Below are 19,916 nucleotides of genomic sequence, written 5' to 3' on the forward strand. Positions count from 1 at the left end.
TAATGCGAAAGTGTGTCTGTCTGTCTTTCTGCTAGCTATTCACGGCCCATCCGTTCAACCGATTTTGACGAAATGGTACAGAGTTAGCTTACATCCCGGGGAAGGACATTAGGCTACTTTTTATCCCGGAAAATCAAAGAGTTCCCACTGGATTTTTAAAAACCCAAATCCGCTCGAACGAACTCGCGGTAAGTATAAAATATTTTTATTTCCTTTGAAACGTATAGATACAAGGTAGATACAAACTAAGGAAGGTATGCATTGTTTTATCGGTTGGGCTGGGGAGGATATCGATAGGCTCAGTAAGGGAGTCCTTGAGAAGAGGTTAAAGAAACACTTACTTAGGGACTCTCTAACTGACTATCATGCTTCTTAATTATTAATTTGTGTTTTTGTGTTTTCTTTGGTTATTTATTAGTAAGTTGTTAGTATACTCAATTGTGTTAGTTTATCTTTAAGTGAAGTAGGTAGGTTTAAATTAGTGTGTAGTAGTAGTACAGTTTTTATTATAAGAATAGATATAGTTGTATAGCGAATAGCGTTAAGGAAATATAGTAGTAAGTTTTTTTTTTTTTTTTTTTTTTTTTTTTTTTTTTAATACAATAAAACTTAAGGCTAGCCTTATCTAATTACTATATAAATCATGACCGCGTGGAATGGTGCCAAGAATACTGGCTGCATTTCCGCGCTGGACAGCCAGGCTGATCCGCTGCGCAAAAAATGAGCCAGCCCTTCTGTCACCAGTTGAGGCTATTAATCGCGGTGAAATGTCTCGTAAAAAATTTTTAGCACTAAGACTCCATGGCCCCAGGGTCTCCACGGCAAACGGCACAAAAATGTAACTCTCTATAAGAGAGGCATACTTGCGCCGCTTGCCGTTTTCAGCTGTTTCTGCTGCGGCTCCCGGTCTTGATGCTGTCTTCCTGATATGACACGGGGCCAATGTGTCAACGCAAGTTGCGTCCCACATTAGCGCCCGTCCCCGTTCCCAGGGAACCAGCGTCAATCCATCAGGTCTCTTGCCATCATCCCGACTAATCCCTGCCGGCTCAATGAGCGCAGGAATATTTATGGTGGCAAGAGCTCTTTTAATTGTATCGTTAAGAGAGCCATGCCTAAACAGCCTACCGGAGCTCCTTTGGCAAGAGAGTCCGTGGATTCCAAATTTATCAACCTCTTTTCCACACGGACATCTGTGCTGATGGCACAGTGGTGTTCCCAATCTGAGACCTAGAGCCACACGAAAACTTTCGTTATCTAAAAGTGTGCCGAGATTTTTTGATGGCAAGGCATGCAGCCAATACCCAGATTCCTTTTCGGATAATGCTAGAAGCCTGGCACGATCTCTGTCACTTGTAAGATTTTGAACCAAATTCGTATGTGTCAGTTGAACCAATGGCAAATCCCAAAGTTTTTGTGTAGTACGTTCCTTCGGGATGTCGACATTGGGACATCTGACCTTCCAACTCTCTAGGGCCTCTGCGGCATAGGTCAATGATGAATTGGATTTGAGAATTTGAGAGCTAAGCTCTTTTATACTATGCACAGAGGACAGAAAAGCCGGAAGAGCTACACTGGAAATTTTCCTCACGCCGATGCCACCGTACTTGACCGGTAAAGTTGCTTGGTTCCAGGAGTGCTCATCAAAAGTTAAATTTAGAATTTGTTCTAGTGTACTTTTAAGGGTGGCATCCATGTTATCGAGTAGTCCATGAAATTTCCAAATTGGGCTCGCGCGGAGAATGTAAATTAATTTAGGTACAAAAAGGCAATATTTTAGGATCGAAAATGCAATGTGAGAATTTAGAGTGCCCAATTTGTCGGTATTAGCCGAAAATGTTCTGACTTTTTGATCCAAGAGTGGTTGTATGGATTCATTATAAAGAGGAGCACCGAGAAGGCAAAGTGAACGTTTATCAAGTATTTTAATATTAGGTGAAATTTCATTGAATAATTCAGAGGCCAATAGAATTCTTTCTTGCGACAGTTTTTCTGTAAAAAACAATTCGCATTTCGAAAAATTAAGTTCTAAACCAATTTTCCCAAACTGTTGCTTAATATGATTAAGATCTTTTAGAACGTCATCCACGTTGCCCCCAATGGTTCCATCATCAAGATACCATATGTTAAATTTAGATGTTAAATTTGAGATATGGTTATGGATCCCTAAGCTGAACAGGGCCGGACCTAAAGGATCCCCCTGCTGAACGCCTACAGAAGACTTAATATCGCTATCTCCAAAGAATAATTTAGAAGCAGAGCTGTAACATTGCCAAACATATGGGTAAATTTCAGGAAGTTGCGTTGAGACTTCTGTCAGCAAAGTTGCCCTGTCCAAAGAATTAAAAGCATTCTTTACATCTACTTTCAGCAGTACCTCAACCTCGCCATTCGTTAAGAAAGTACGAGCCGAATGAACTGCTGCTTCACAACCTCCTTTACTGCCGAATCCAACTTGAATAGGTTGGAATTTATCCTTTAGGGTAGAGACTATGTGACTACACGCTAATTTTGACGCCAAACGGCGAAAAGTACAGCCAACAGCGATGGGACGGATGCCACCATCTTTCTTATTGAAAGCACAAAGCCTCGCGCCATAAAGGAATGGTAGAAAGGATGAATTTACCTCGCCAGATAACATGAAATTACATAGTCTGGTAATGTCGCTCAGTAGCGCCTTGCCGGCGTCCCCAGCAGTAACTCCCACAAGATCCTTAAGATGTTGTGGCGTTATGCCGTCCATGCCACCAGCAGAGCCACTAGAAAACGACATTATCGCAGCGTAAGTTTCTTCATCCTTTATCTGTAAATAAGAAGTGTTAGAAGGTGGATCTGGCAGCACAGAATCGGTATTTGGTAAGGGATGCTTGTCACGTAAGGCTTCCAGCGTTATATCATTGAATGGAGCCAGTGTATCACTAGAAAACAAAATAACGTAGTAAGTTATGTACATAGTATTAAGAGCGCCACCTCGCCAACAAACTGGCCCACCAGTTTGGCGAGATAGATATGTAGGAAACTCTGTAAAATTAATATGAATAAATAAATTAAAAAAAAAAAAAATTATTACTGTAATCTTATTTGATTTATTTCTGCAGTATACTGCTACAATAAGGTGTGTCTTTGTACCTACTTAATATGTGTTTGTAAAGCGAGTTGAATGATGCATTATTCAAAAGGCTCGTCTTCCTACACGGACGTCGTTGTTTTAACTTTAACCGAGGTTAAGTTTCACGGTGTGTTTCAATTTTCCTCAAACGAATCATAAAGCTGCAAAAATTCATATGCATACTGTTTAATATACTAGCTGACCTGCCCCGGCTTCGCTCGGGTGGAACTTAGAAAATCGGTGTAGGGGTAGCATTTTCAAAAATCCTGAAATTTTTACGTATTTTTTCTTTTGTAACCGAAAACCAAAATATTAATTTTTAAAGAAATAACTTGAAAAATTACGGACTTTCTACAAACTTTCATCCCCTATTTAAACCCCTTGGGAGTAGAATTAAAAAAAAAAAAATTGGAAGCCTCTTTTAATATTATGGATATAAGCAATCTCCATTTCAGCCACATCGGTTCAGCTAGTTCAGCCATTGTGACGTAAGCCGTAAAGGAATAACAAAATACAAACTTTCACATTAATAATTATAATATTAGTAAGAAGTGAGATGAAAAGAAGATAAGTGATATCATAAACCCACTTTCTAATCTTGAAATGCGGTCAATCAAATTAACAGACAATTATAAATATAACAAAAAAGTGAATTGACGATTGTTTTTAAATCTCTTCATTGTTAATCATTGAAGAAATATTCAAGATGTCGAAACTGAACCTCCGCCAGTTTTTGCAATTTTATCGGTATGTAGTAAAAAGTAACAAGTTTCGATCGGGGCTGGCATGGCAACTAAACGCTATAACAACGTAGCTATAGGTACGTAGGAGGAGATAGAGTATAGACTGTAGATTATATGATAAACTTTATGGGCGTCATTTGGTGGTATCCACATTTTTTACATATGATGCTCGCATTTACTAGATGATGCCTGCGACTTCTTCCGCGTGGATTAAATGCTGCTGAATGCAATCAAAGAGTTCCCACGGAAACTCCCTCCCTGGTGCAGTGGTAAGCACTGTGGTCTTATTAGTGGGAGATCCCGGGATCGATTCCTGGTAGGATTCATAAATTTCTGGTCTGGTCTGTTGGGAGGCTTCAGCCGTGGCTAGTTACAAGTTTAAAACCCAACCGGCAAAGCCGTGCAGCCAAGCGATTTAGCGTTCCAGTACGATGCCGTGTAGAGACCAAGGGGGCATGGGTTTAATAAAAACTGCCATACGCCCTTCCAGTTAGGTTATAGCCCGCTTCCATATGGTGAGATTGCAGTCAAGGGCTGACTTGTATCTGAATTTTTAAATAAATTCAGCAACTTACAAGGTAGTGTACTTAATACTTATATTGCATACATATTTGGATATTGTAACATTTTTTGAAGAGCAACTGAGTTTCTTACCGGCTCTTCCCTACAGGACTACACGTAATATTTTTTACGGTCAAAGTTAGTGAATTGTAGAGTGGTCTTCTCGAATGGGCCTTGAAAGTCACTCGCGGCGCGCGTGGACAAAACCAACTATATTCATTCTCCGATGCGTCAGTGGAACCTGTTTCATGTTAGCTCAGGAAAATACCCTTCCAAGGAATTTGGCACAACACTATTGCCAAGTTGCCTGTAAGTAGATACTATGTTACAATACTTATCTACATACAGAGGTATAGGACCTTTGCTGTATATATTATATGTAGGTAGACCTATGTAATGCTGCAGCAGTGTGTGCTGAGTTAGGACCTTTTTTAGGTTTCCGTACCTCAAAAGGAAAATCGGAACCCCTATAGGATCACTTTGTTGTCTGTCTGTCTGTTGGTCTGTCAAGAAACCTACAGGGTACCTACTTCCCGTTGACCTAGAATCATGAAATTTGGCAGGTAGGGTAAGTCTTATAGCAGACATTTTAGAGCCTCAATAGCTCAACCGGTAAAGGAGTGGACTGAAAACCGAAAGGTCGACGGTTCAAACCCCGCCCGTTGCACTATTGTCGTACCTACTCCTAGCACAAGCCTGACGCTTAATTGGAGAGGAAAGGGGAATATTAGTCATTTAACATGGCTAATATTCTTAAAAAAAAAAAAAAAAATTAGGGGAAAAATTTGAAAACCGTGAATTTGTGGGAATTGTCTGGTCTGGTCTGGTTACCAACCTACCAAAGCCGTGCCGCCAAGCGATTTAGCGTTCCGGTACGATGCCGTGTAGAAACCGAAGGTGTGTGTGGGTTTGATAAAAAGCGCCATACCCCGTCCAGGTTAGCCCGCTTCTATCTTAGACTGCATAGTGCATCATCACTTACCACCAGGTGATATTGCAACTTGTATCTATTTATAAAAAAAATATAAAAAAGTCGTAGTCGAAATCCGATCGGAAAGAACGTTTTATTTAGTGTACCAACAACAAAGGAGTCGTCAACCAATGAAATTCTTTATTAGACGTCTTCGGCTGTATCAAACTTGCCTGCTTAACTACCTTGCAAAATAAACCAAGGTGACACACCTATAAAACATAAACAAGGCTTCTAACGAAACATACTTTTCACAAGACCAACCTCTGTATCCAATACCTACTTATACAACTATACTTGCTATGGCATCTTTGCACGGCGTGCGCGCGCGCCGGTGGGTGTGTACCACGTTGCGGCTGCGTGATCGTGACGTCATCGCCGCGCCCGTGCAACATTGACACACAACCGAACACCACACACTAACTAAACACACAAATAAAAATAGACATTAACACCAAGCCAAAAAATTCAAAATCGCTTGCTTTGTGTTCGGATTACGTGGTCACATCAAAACTATACCATTTTAAAAACCGAATGCTTTCAATCCAAACAAAATGCAACTTTAAATTAATTGACTATAACGTACAAAACTTGTTCCAAGAATTTCATATTACGTGGTCACTTCAAAAATACCAGTTAAAAATACTACAAGCGAAATTATACCTCAATTCAGTACTGATAGATGCTATTTTTGGTTATCGGATAAAGCCTATGATTTGGCGTTACAGCTGGTGCTGTTGTGAACTCTGTTGGATTTCACAGCGGGTTATTTTAGTGCTTGAATCTGGTTTTTCGGTTCGAGATATGCGATAGGTATTGAATTAAATATTGAGTTTTTATACTAAACTAAAATAATTTTAGCAACATTATAGCGGTCCTTGGATGTAACTGGTCGCTTTATTGCCTTTTGAGTTGAAGATTCTTGCGAAGGATACTGAAATTGAGAAAAATAATATAAGTCTATTTTTCTCTTATAAGTCCACCTGTGTTAATTTAATTGGATATCGTATTTAAATTGCGTACCTAGTTATAGATTTCAAAATAATAGGTACCTAATAGGTAGATATTACGTAGTACCTATAATATATAGGTAAGTAGGTACTAATAAGTAGACTTACTTATTTGTACTGTGTTTATAAGTTATTAGCATTATCATCCAGCTATTGTGGAAGTTCACCCTTCTCAATTGTCAAAAAGCCCTAGCCCCGAATTTCAACCTCAATTACTTACCTACCTAGGTATTTGGACACAAGATCTAATGGCCAAAAAACCGGCCAAGTGCGAGTCAGGCTCGCGCAATGAGGGTTCCGTACTACAGTCGTATTTTTTCGACATTTTGCACGATAATTCAAAAACTATGATGCATAAAAATAAATAAAAATCTGTTTTAGAATGTACAGGTGAAGACCTTTCATATGATACCCCACTTGATATAGTCACTCACTTCGAAAGTTGAAAATACTAATTATTAGTTCATGACCACAATTTAATTTTTTTTGTGTGATCTAACCCTAAATTCACGGTTTTCAGATTTTTTCCCCAAATGTCAGCTATAAGATCTACCTACCTGCCAAATTTCATGATTCTAGGTCAACGGGAAGTACGCTGTAGGTAGACAGACAGACAGACAGACAGACAGACAGACAAACAGACAGACAACAAAGTGATCCTATAAGGGTTCCGTTTTCCTTTTGAGGTACGGAACCCTAAAAAATACCATACCTATAGGTAAGTATAACTTTCGACTAAAAAAGTAATAAACTTTTTTTTAAATTCAGATAGGTACAAGTTAGCCCTTGACTGCAATCTCACCTGGTGGTAAGTAATGATGCAATCTAAGATGGAAGCGGCAGTTTTTTATTAAACCCACACCTTTGGTTTCTACACGACATCGTACCGGAACGCTAAATCGCTTGGCGGCATGGCTTTGCCGGTAGTGAACACGGACCAAGTCGCGAGCATAAGCTAGTTTTATTAAATAACGGCAACTTCGGATTGAAAATTCTCAGATCGGGATTGGATGCATTGCGTAAAGAGCCAGTGATACAAATGCTTTTCGTGTTTAGTAAAATAGTAATACATGTAAGCTTACATAACGATTAGTGCGTTAGTATATTATATAAACTGGTGTTAATCAGCTTCCAAACTGGTATAATAATAATAGAGCACCGGGTGATCACGAGACCACCACGCGACATAGAGACAGGTTTTGATAGTTTTTAGGGTTCCGTACCTCAAAAGGATAAATGGAACCCTTATAGGAATACTTTGTTGTCTGTCTGTCGGTCTGTCAAGAAACCTACAGGGCACTTCCCGTTGTCCTAGAGTCATGTACCTGTGTAGGTAGATCTTATAGCAGACATTCGGGGAAAAATCTGAAAACCGTGAATTTGTGGTTACATCAGACAAAAAAAATTAAATTGTGGTCATGAACTAATATTAGTATTTTCAATTTTCGAAGTAAGATAACTATATCAAGTGCGGTATCATATGAAAGGTCTTCACCTGTGCATTTTATCTAAAACAGATTTTTATTTATTTTTATGCATAAATTAGTTTTTGAATTATCGTGCAAAATGTCAAAAAATACGATTGTGGTAAGTATGGGACCCTCGTTGCGCTAGCCTGACTCGCACTTGGCCGGTTTTTTTTCATCAAGTTGCTGGGTGACTATGTACCTATCTGTAGTTTATTTACATTACAAATAAGAGATAGTATATTTACACCCGTAGGCCGTATTCACAATATGAGGTCTCACAGTGCGCTAGAACGCATAGTGTGGATTCCACAAATCTGATTGCTGAAAATAATTGATGTCACACAGTATAAATATTAACTGGCGTGTTTCCACTTGAGACCGTCATTAGCAGTAACAATAGGATTACATTCGACATGCCACGTAAACAATAGGTGTAATAAACCAAACACTCATAGAGCCATCGATATAAATGACAAGATATGCCCAAGCGAACAAAATTTTTCACGGTTTTGGAACCAAATAAATCAGCGCCACTTCTTAGATACTAATGAACAACCCGTTTGAAATCCAGACGTCACTGAGGTTGCATTGGTACTAAATAATCATTTTAGGACCAATGAATCGGTGCCATTTTGCTTGTTCAATGGCCCTGTCCCTTCGAAGTAATATATAAGTGAATGCATAGAACCCATTCATTTTTAAAGGAGCCGGTTCAACCTTACAAATTTTGTAGCAAACCAACCAGTGTTGATACTTTTGAATTCATCCGCCACGACTTAATGCTATTGTTATTGCTAATGACGGTCCCAAGTGGAAATACGCCAGTTAATATTGAATGCAACCAGCCGCAAACAGAATGCAAACAGCAAGCAACCGCCGAGTTTCTTGCTGGTTCTTCTCGGTAGGAACGGCATTCCGAACCAGTGGTAAATTAAACCTGACTATTCATAAGCACTTTTAAAAAGTTTACATGAATAAAAAAACATTCTATTCTATTCTATTCTATTCAATGCACTATAACTTGATTGGTGGAGTTTACATTGTGCGTTTAAGGGCGATGAGACAGATAATAGATAATTGTGAATACATGTGTTAAACTCTCTATTGCGCACGACTAAAATATAAAAATAGGTGTGTACTACCTACAATGAAAAGCACGTAGAATATTACGATATTCTATTGCAAAGATCTTAAATTTAACAATAGATAGCCAATTTTAAATTAAATATTTGGAACAAAGGTAAAAGGTAAAGGTTAAAAGAGGATGATTTATCCAACATGAAGTACTCGTAGAACTTCCATAGGAGAAGAATGTTACAACTTACATCCCATTAGCAACTAAACTTGAAACTTGTTTATCAAATTACTTATTACTTAATCAAAATATTAAACTCTGTTCTCAACTATGTAGTTTCGGAAGTAAATTAATTACTTGTAGAACCTATCAGCGCAATAAAATCTAAATATTGATCCACGTCGCTACCAAAATCTTCAAATATTAGCCAAATAATTTTGTATATTATTAATATTCAACGGCATCGTAACGTACCTACCTATTGAAAAATTTAGAAATAGGTAATTTATAAAACTTGTTCAAAGTGGACACTGAAGTAACACGCCCTGAATAACTGTTGATCCTAAAGATCAGTAGGTTTTTTTTTTTTTTTTTTTTTTTTTTTAATAGATATAGCGAGCAAGCGAGCAGGCGGGTCACCTGATGTTAAGTGATTACCGCCGCCCATGAACATTTGCAGCACCAGAGGAGCCGCCGATGCGTTGCCGGCCTTTTAGGAATTTGTTGGTCCGCCCCTTGAATAACCCCATGTTATAATCTAGTGGGAACACCGCCGATGGGAGTTGGTTCCACAGTACACAAACTACTAGTGCAAATTAGTAATAAATAATTAATTACTCAATTTATTTAGTAATTAATTAATACTAATTACTTATTAAATAAACCAATTGGAAGAAACAATTGAGAACAAACCCGATTGTATTGTAACCAGTTTTAAGCAGTAATTAATTTTTCAATAATAATTATTGAAAAATTGATTCCAAGAATAATTATTATTCTTGGATCAATGAATAAGTACAATCATAAAATAACCGTCATGTCAGTTAGATGGCTTTCTGTAAAGTTTATTTCCGAGTTACGAGTCCGAGAATACGGAAGTTCATTCATATTTTTAAACTAAACATTTTATGCATCAATCTTCAATGAATCATCCGTGACCTACATGGAAGACTCAATCACCTGTTTTATGTCTAGCTTTATCTTTAAAACTATGTGTATGAATAGTATGTAGACCTTATTTATCTCTTCAGTTTATTGTAAGACTAAGTTTCAAATGTCCTATTAACCCAGGAAATGCACAAGTTATGCAATTCAACTGTTTATTTACTTTCTTATCGGTTTCTCTAAATTTATCAATGAATTTTTGCGGGCACTCCTGCACATCGATGATTCACCGAGTCATTGGCTTTAAATGTCATTATTGATTTTCAATTTAGTAATAGCTAGCTAATGATTCATTGCAAAATCAGAAACAAAGGTTATCATTGTATTGGAAAGGTGTGTATTAGTGATTCATTAAAGTCATACCATTGCAATAAAACAGTAGCTAGCAGGTCTGTGTTATTATCATTATCGTCAAGTAGAGTCGTTACAGTTATATCACTGTTCATAGGCTGTGGGATGTTATTTTTACTAGTTGTTTTTAGTATGCCCGTGCAATCCGCACTGGGCGCGGACGATACGTTACGATCACTTTTATAGCCTCGGTCGAGCGTACATCGTCGTATATTTACAATATGATAATATTCCGACATTTGCACTCTTCGTGTTCCTGTACGTACAGATAAACTAAGTACTAATTCTAATTATAAAACAAATTTCCCTGACAACTTTTGAGTTATTCTTTAATACATACTTATTTCTCAAAATATCTCTAAAATATCCATGGGGAAATGCTTGCAATTTGCAAATGATATGATTCGAATTCATATGGAATGTGATGTGAAATTGGAGATTTAAATTCATATCACCGTGAGATGTATGAGAAATCCGGTGCACTTACGCAAAACCAGTGGAAAAGTACAGTGACCATTGCAGTGAATCAGGGGCGTTGGTCGTATTGCGAGGTGCTATAAGATTCGTAATAGCTTGTTTGGAGTGGTTTTGTATGACGCTAGGTGACGTCAAGTTCCACGCTGAGCCGGCGTGATCGGCTGACGCGCCCACCGCGTGTTATTCACACATCCGTTCACTTCTTTGTAAAGTATGTAATTTGTTTGGAGAGTTTCGTGTGGTTTACGAGTACATCTATAACCGCATATAAGACTACAGACTTGTTTTTGAACGCGCATGATATCTCAAGAATTTGGCACATTTCTTTGGATTTCACGTTTGCGTTACCGGTAGTTCCCGTCTATTGCAGATTCAATGTGGGCGTCAGCCGTCAACAATAGTTTTAATAGAAAGTTTTAACACTAGTTTTAATAAATAAGTATACAAAATATGGCATAGAATCTAGATTCTATTTTGTAAACTTATTTTGTTATTGTATTGTACTATGCTTATCTGACTTGTGCAGTAAGTGTGTGTGTGCAGTAAGTCTAAATCAAAAAATAAATAAATACAAATATTGTTATTATCTTTTAGTTGATTAGCATATTATATTTTAGAACTTTGTTGTAATAGGTTCTCAGTTATAGCTATAGTTTGAACTTATTTTTGACTAATTTAAATTGATAATAAGAAAATCTTGACTCAAGGTAGACGTCATCATCAGACGTCAGACGTCATGGTTTATTTTGTTCAAGTATGAAGCTTCGTTTCATAAGAATTTAGTTAGGTTTGCTTGGAAATGTAAGCTTTGGGTTTAAAAGTAGGCGTCAATGATCAAAACCAATATGACTACGAATAAGTATGTTTGATATTCCATAAAATATATCTGTCTAAGTTATTTTTTAAAGTTTATGGAAAGTTTTACTTTGTTATTAGCCGTTTATTTATCTAGTACACATCGTAATTGATAAATTTATCTAGCACCTAACATAAAGTAAATTGTTATCGTTACGCTAGGTTACACTTTTTTAGTACTCTAGAATTTATTTATAATTACAAACTATGTTTTTTCGTCACATAAATTTGTATAGTGCATTCAATATAAACTGGCGTGTTTCCACTTGAGACCCGAATTAGCAATAACAATAATATTACATTCGATATGCCACGTAAACAATAGGGGTAATAAACCATACACTCATAGAGCCCATTCATTTTTAAAGGAGCCGGTTCAACCTTATTATATTTTGTTGCAAACCAACCAGTGTTGATACTTTTGAATTCACCCGCCACGACTTAATCTTATTTGTTATTGGTAATAATGGTCTCAAGTGGAAACACGCCAGTTTATTTTGAATGCACTATACCTACCTAATTACTATGGATACATACTTTACCTATAGATAAGTAGATAGGTACTTGTTTAAACAGTAAGTAGAGTCTAAGATTGCTACTAAGTACCTAATCTAAATATTTAAATTGTCTTAATTCAAAATTATAGTTTAAAATTGCCTATTTCAAATGCAAAAAATTCCATATAAATTTTTGCACCTTAACCACTAAATTAGTCCTTTTATTCATTCATATTATGACTATTTGTTGTATTAGAATACTTTACACAAATGATATAATTTGTGAGCAATGTTTTTAATCCTATTTATGGTAATCGTATGATGTGGCGGAGAATTAATCTGACTCAGTCGTGTTACGTGTGTCACCAGTCACCATACCTACAGATTTTAGAGCTACATGGCGAAATGTTGACATTGAAATTATATTAATTACTATCTTATGAGCTTTGACCTCAAAAAAGAGGCGTATCAACGAGAATTTTACCTAAAAAAATACCGGTGTATTTTTTTCGAAGGAAAATAGGCTTCTTTACTGCTTTATATCTCACTCTTCAGTTCTTAGTTTTTAACTAAAATATGAATATCCGGTTCGAACGACCATTTTATTTCGTACTTTGATTCTCATAAATAAAAAGTCTGTCCACAAGATGCAAGCTATGCTTTTGTCAAAATCGGTTGAGCAATGACAGACAAACAGTTACTTTCGCAATTGTATTATTAGTAGATATGGATCCCAAAGTGCTGGAATGGCGACCTCGCCCCGGACGACGCGACGCAGCGTTGGAAGACCCCCCCACTAGGTGGACGGACGACATTAGACGAGTCGCAGGAAACCGCTGAATTCAGGCGGCGCAAGACCGTGGCGTGTGGAAGTCCCTACAAGAGACCTATGTCCAGCAGTGGACATCTATCGGTTGATAATGATGATAATGATGATGATGATGATGATAATGATGATGATGATGATGATGATAATGATGATGTAGATGGTTAAATATTTAGGTATTACGATAATATCAAAAATGTTAAGAACTCGAGGCTAAGCTGGTATTTTCCAGCTAATTTAATCAGGAGCAGGACGAAGGCTGCACACAAAGGCGCATAAAGGCCACAAAGGCTGCACACTAAGGCGCATAAAGTCCACAAAGGAACGGCTCACAGTCTATAAGTATCTACTATCTACCCGTTGCCTTCATGTGCGCTGAAATTCTCGAATTAATTGTAGAAAATTATTTTCAGCTTTATAGTCATTTGTAATTTTATTTACGGAAAAAATATGAGAATAATATGGTTTTTAAAAAGTAGTAAAAGAAAAGATCACTGACAATAATTTGAATACAAGGAAAATTATTGTTATATTAAATTACCATCTTGTAGAATTGGGTTTAGTTATATTCAGAACAAGTCGTAATTAAATCAAATTAAAAAGACGAATGCTAGTAAATGAACTAAAAATACATTTTTATTTTTACATTTGAAAATGGCACCATACAGCCACTATTATATTCATATTTTGTATCACAAAAATTATAGCCAGTGTCTCGTGATAATATAAGGATTCGAGCTATACCCCAATACATCTAAATATGCGCATAAAAATTAAAACCATTAACGAATCGACAATCGACACATAACATTGAAGTCACCCGATCGGTTTATATTTAACCCAAATGATTGAGTCATCAGGGCCAGACAGCTCAGTCCCTTTGTTGTAAAACTCTTATTCAAATGACCATGGTCACTGAGCATGATAAACTGTATGTCATAGCAGAAATAAATTCACAGATACCTGGCAGACCCTGGTCTCTATGACATTGGAGCTTGAACTACGATGCGCGAAATGCAAAATACAACGTAATGGCCGCTTCACATTATTCCAATCGCTGGATTGGATACTGTTAGTTCTTTCCAACGCTGGACAGTAACCCAAGCACAATCAGTGGTACAACGCTTTCTTGCACATTTTGCTAATGCAAAACCCGCAAATACTTACTGGGATTACAGCCTCTTTGGCTGGAATGGATTATCGAAGTATTTAGTCATTTCTTGTCTCATGAGGTGCAATTCATATGTACCTACTGTCCCTACACTTGTTCTGTAAGAGGAGAAATTCTCATGAAAATCCGAATCCGAATTGAATAGTGCCAGACTCTCTAAATACTCGGCTAAATATTCTCCTATCTCCAAGGAATAATACTTTACCCGCCTTGTTGGTCAATCATTACTGCTGCAGCCTGACTTATGATCTTCCTTCTCATTCATCCATCTTTCTTTTCATTGCGTAGACCATGTATTTTTGGATTACGAGTAGAGAATACAATCCCAGGATCCCAAATCCCGGGATCCCGGCCGTTTTCTGACCCCGAAATCCCGGGACTGTACTTGGCTAATCTCGGGATTTTCGGGATTGCCACAAACAGGTCTAGTCTGTACTTTGTAGGAGGACAATAGAATAATGAATTTTCTGCATCATCAATTGATTCTAAGCAATAAATACATTTACTGATATCCATTTTCCCGGCCTCGTGAGTTGTGAAGCATCGTGTCATCCAATACATCAATATTCCATGTTTCCTAGAGTTCATAGACACCCAGTGGCCAGTTACCTGCCAGACATGAATAAATTGGAATGTTTGAATATATTGGATTGGGTATTTACTATCTAGACTATTGTTGGGCATATAGTTGCGTTGGATTCGTAAATCCGTGGATGGTCAGATATTTTTTTCGACATTTTACACGATAAATCAAAAACTACTATGCATATTTTATTGTGTAGGTTAACGAGAAGTACCCTATAGGTTTACATGACAGACACGACAGACAGACGGAAAATAAAGTGATCCTCTAAGGGTTAATTTTTACTTTTTATGTACGGAATCCTAAAAATCCTAAAAATTATTTTTTCCAGCCGTTACGCTGGATTGTATCATTGATGCTACTGGTACTATGTGAACTGGGAATAAGTTGTAATATTGGAAAAAAAATAAAAAGCGTGACAAAAATATTAAAACACGTGATTCTTGATAAAGAAATTTAAAAAAAATAACATGACCTAAGTTCACAATCGGTCCAATTAAAACGACGCAAAAACTTATCTTTCACGTGCAATGCGAACCACAAAAAATATGCGGGTAGATTGACGCTTTTCCTTTTTAGGGTTCTGCAGTAACACAAGAAACCCTAATAGTACCACCTAGTCCGTCTGTCCGTCTGGATATCACAACCATTTCATGAGCATTTTATTCAGAAACTATTAGATAAAACTGTAAAGTTCAAAAGCTCAGTAATGTTATAGGTGTCACCAAAAGTTACTTTATTATGCAATTGTTGATTTTAGATTTTGGTTTAGTTCATTTAGCTATTAGTATTTAGGTTTATTATATACACCACCTTCCACTGTCCATTTGTTCGTTTTTAGATCGCTATTTAGCGATAGGACCGCCTTTTTGTCCTGACCTGTCTGCCATTTGCGTTTTGTACATATATATATTCCCGCGACTTCGTCCGCGCGTACTACACAAATCTCAAACCCCCATTTTCCCCCTTAGGGTTGAATTTTCAAAAATCCTTTCTCAGTGGATGACTCTACGCCATAAGAGCTATTACAGTGTTTGACTAATGCAGTTCTATCGTTTGTGTTGTTTTCGTTTGCACATATTATTTTACTGATAATTAATTATTATATTGTTTTTGTAAATATTTTTTGTGTACTAAGTGATTAATAAAAAAATTCTAAATTCTAAAATTCTAAATCTGCATGCCCAGCCCGATCCGTTCAGTACTTTGAACTGTGCGTTGATAGATCAGTGAGTCAGTCAGTCAGTCAGTCAGCTTTTACTTTCAGTGAACACCCCTTGTACAAGTAACTTGCACTTGACCAAGTTTTTAGATTGCATTGAAGTTGAAATATATGTACCTGCCTACCTATTAATTATTGTGGATGCGGGTTAAAATTCACTCCCTTCAAGGAATTTTCCTAAGTCATCAGTCATCACAATCCAGACTTACGTTACTAATATAAATTATTATTAATTGTATTTCGTGATAGAGGTGCGTGCCCGGGATCGAACCCCCGACCTCCGATTAGAAGGCGGACGTCCTAACCGGCTATCACAGCTTATATTCGCTGAGCTTTTCGGAGCTATGTGCGTTTTAATTAATTAAATATCACTTGCTTTAACGGTGAAGGAAAACATCGTGACGAAACCTGCATACGCATACCTGAGAGTTCTCCATAATGTTCTCAAAGGTGTGTGAAGTCTACCAATCCGCATTCCGCACATGGCCAATGTGGTAGACTATGGCCAAAACCCTTCTTACTCTGAGAGGAGACCCCTGCTTTGTAGTGAGCCGGTGATGGGTTGATCATGATGATGTATTTCGTGATCACAAAATCGCGTTTTATACAATCTTACCGACAACTCTACCTACCGTTTTTATATCGTTTTGTAAACAAAAATACCTATCTAGCTGACGCAAGAGAAGTATCACAAAATGTTATAAAAAGTGGTATCGTGTCGGTTTTTTAGAAGATATCCAGTTATTGCTTATCTCGACTAGATACCTCCCACATCAATGCCTACCACCGATTAATTAAACTATGTTTTTGTAAAATATTGCGAAATATTAAACAGATACTGGACGTGACATTGGCAGTTGGTACCGACGAATTTATTCTACGAAAAAAAGCGGGAAAAACGTTCCTGCGCACAACATTTTGTATAAGTCCCGCAAATTGCTAAAGCGCGTGGCCACCATTTTACTGACGTCAGCACTAGGTTGTCTATGCTATGTTTTCCAGAAATAAAAGGTACCTATGTACTTAATGTTTTTTTGTTTTTTTTGTTAAAATTTAAATACAGAGTCGTATCAGGCAGAAACTTGTTCAATAAACCCTCAGATTTCAATAAACCAGACTTATTTGGCTGAATTCGTTGAAGCTATTATGAAAACTTTGATGTTCTCTTGGGTTTTACTAATTCTATGAAAAACTATTTCTGCTAACCAATACCATAGTCATCAAACTAATCTCCTCATATCTAATTTTATTGTATTCTATGAATCCCACATACTTAGCAACAGTAAAAACAAAGACTTCGGCAGAATGGCAGAATCAAAATACAAGCCAGTACCTATACAAGTACCTACCTATTTTAAATTTGGAACGCGAGACGCATTGAAATCAGCAGGGCGTGGTCCTACGTTACTTCACAACCACATCACCTTGACCGCCGTTAACCCACATGAGCTCCCCTGCTTCATTATAATTTCTATGAAGCAAGAAGGGGGACAGAGATAATGTTAATCTGGTCGTTGAATTTAACGCCGTGCGTTCTATTTTTAAACAGTGCGGCAGACACGCGAAGCGCGCGTGGCTTTGTTTTGCTGAGACGCCATATTGAAAACAGAGTAGCTACGTATAGACGTTTTCACACGCATACGGCGTGACTATAATATTATTTTAACTTTAAGTCAAGCACATATTTCTCTGTATTGTTTCCTTATCTATATTCTGTCACTAGGTATAAATAATAATATAACTTTGTGGCGAGTATTATCTTTGGTGTAAATACTTACGTTAATTAGAGTAACTCTACGTTAATTAAACTCTCCCTATGATAACGATAAGAAGAAAATAAATATAACTATTTAAAGAAAGAACATACTTTGTTAAACAACTTTGTTATTCTATGTTGTTGTTTTAGCGGTTTTTCTACTACACACCTACCTACTACCTACATACCTCGACATTTATCTTAATACTTAGTCTTTTTTTAACTTATTTGATTGTTTATTTTGTCTAGTGATGAGGAATACATTATAATAGGTTCTTAACTGTACCTATTGGTAACTGACGTAATGTTATGTAAGTGTTTTCTAATTTAAATATAACAGACAAAGTTCGGAAATCTATTGTAATTAACTGTTAGTGTTTTGTGCCATCATTTTAATAGATAATTTAATTTCGTGAAGAACCGCAATTTTTTTTTATTAGTTATTTCAATGCAAAATGTGAAAAGCTCTCCAAAGAGGTGTTGAGCCGACGACGATCCGCCGCCGACTGGTGTCTAACGCAGCAAGAAGCTCCCACGATGACTACCCAGTGATAATGGCGCCCAATCACGTTTGACCTACAGATAAGTGCTAGTTCTAAAAGAAATGGTAAATACATAGAGGTCTTCGTATAGTGGTCATGATTAGTGCGCTTACGCAAATGCCTCATGCTCGAAGATTGGCGAATGTCAACACAAGATAACGTGTCTGTTTGAAACCTGGGTCAGAGCTGTTTGTTTGGTGTTTGTAAAGAGTAAATATTCGTATTAGCAATATTATCTGGAATTAAATAACTTTTTGAAGGCTGATCTAATAAGTTTACAATTTATTCTGCTATTATTTGGTTCAGCAAGGAGCACATTGCTATTATAATCACAATATTGAAATTGCAAATGTTGGCTGACTTTATTTATCTATATTCTATACTCTATACTTTAAGTCCCGCAAATTGCTATTGCGCTGGAACCATGTCTCATTAACATCGAAATGAAGTCATTTTGACGTCAGCCGCAATAAAAATATACCTACCTACCATCAGCTCGAAACTTCAGTTTAGTGCTGACGTCACTAAAATGTATGGAAATACATACTTCCATACTAATATTATAAATGCGAAAGTGTGTCCGTCCATGCGGTCCTCCCCAATAAATAAATTTGTCTGTGGTCCTGTGACATGTCACAATGTCGCACAGGCACAGCGCACTATGTCGCTCTGGCGTAAAAGGCAGCTTTAGTCGCGGTAGCAATACTACTTTACTTACTACTGTGATACCCGCGCAACCACCAGGCTGTCGAGGGAGGAACACAGGTTTTAGTGGGTGCAAGCCCCACATAACCCCTCTGTTTCCCCTGACGGAGGGGTATGCGTCAGGCATTTCCTGTGTATAAAAAAAAAGGTATAGTTAGGTATTTCAGCACGTAGGTACATGTGCACTGGCGAATCTTAATTACAGTAAAATACCGGTTCACGATATCACTACAATAACGAAATGATAAAGTCAAAGTCAAAGTCAAAGTCAAATGATTCATTCAAAATAGGTAATAAATTATACTCTTATTGATGGTCTGGTATGGTGTTAGATTTGTAAAATATAGTGGTGATAATTATTACTTGCGCAAACTTAAAACTAAAGCTACGAGGGTTCGAAACGCGCCCCTGGTCTGAGAGATAACATTACTGCCTACAATAAAAACTTTATTTTGTAAGTCTCTTAATTTAAATTAGATTTCTAAAGGAGTCTTAGTATATAGTCCAGCAGCCGCCAAGGGATTTTTTTTCTGATTAATAACAAGGTGATTCTTCGTCCGTAGGTTCCGTTTCACGAGTCGCCCAACTTTTGTTCTGTGAAAATTCACTATAAAATAAAATAATTTTTTTTGAACATTGAGATAATTGGATAATAAACTCTGAAAAACAATTGTCGGCTGCTGGACTACCTAATAGAACGCGACAGGCTTTAGCGACAGGTCGAGATGGCAATCGGGGAGGGAACGCCCCGACAAGAGCGAGTGTAGAATGTAGATTGTAGAGCAGTATTTATAACCAGTAGAGTATCTTCGTGTGGTATCTTTATGTAA

The 19,916-nt window shown here is 37.2% G+C and overlaps 1 long non-coding RNA gene across 1 annotated transcript in view; it reads left to right on the plus strand.

The window, feature by feature from the left end:
* Window positions 1-19,916, plus strand: part of LOC138402829 (uncharacterized) — a 230,156-nt gene that overhangs the window by 117,116 nt on the left and 93,124 nt on the right. The gene's annotated exons all lie outside the window — the stretch shown is intronic.

The sequence above is a fragment of the Maniola hyperantus genome, chromosome 1 (assembly GCF_902806685.2).
Source record: "Maniola hyperantus chromosome 1, iAphHyp1.2, whole genome shotgun sequence".
Lineage (NCBI taxonomy): Eukaryota > Metazoa > Arthropoda > Insecta > Lepidoptera > Nymphalidae > Maniola > Maniola hyperantus.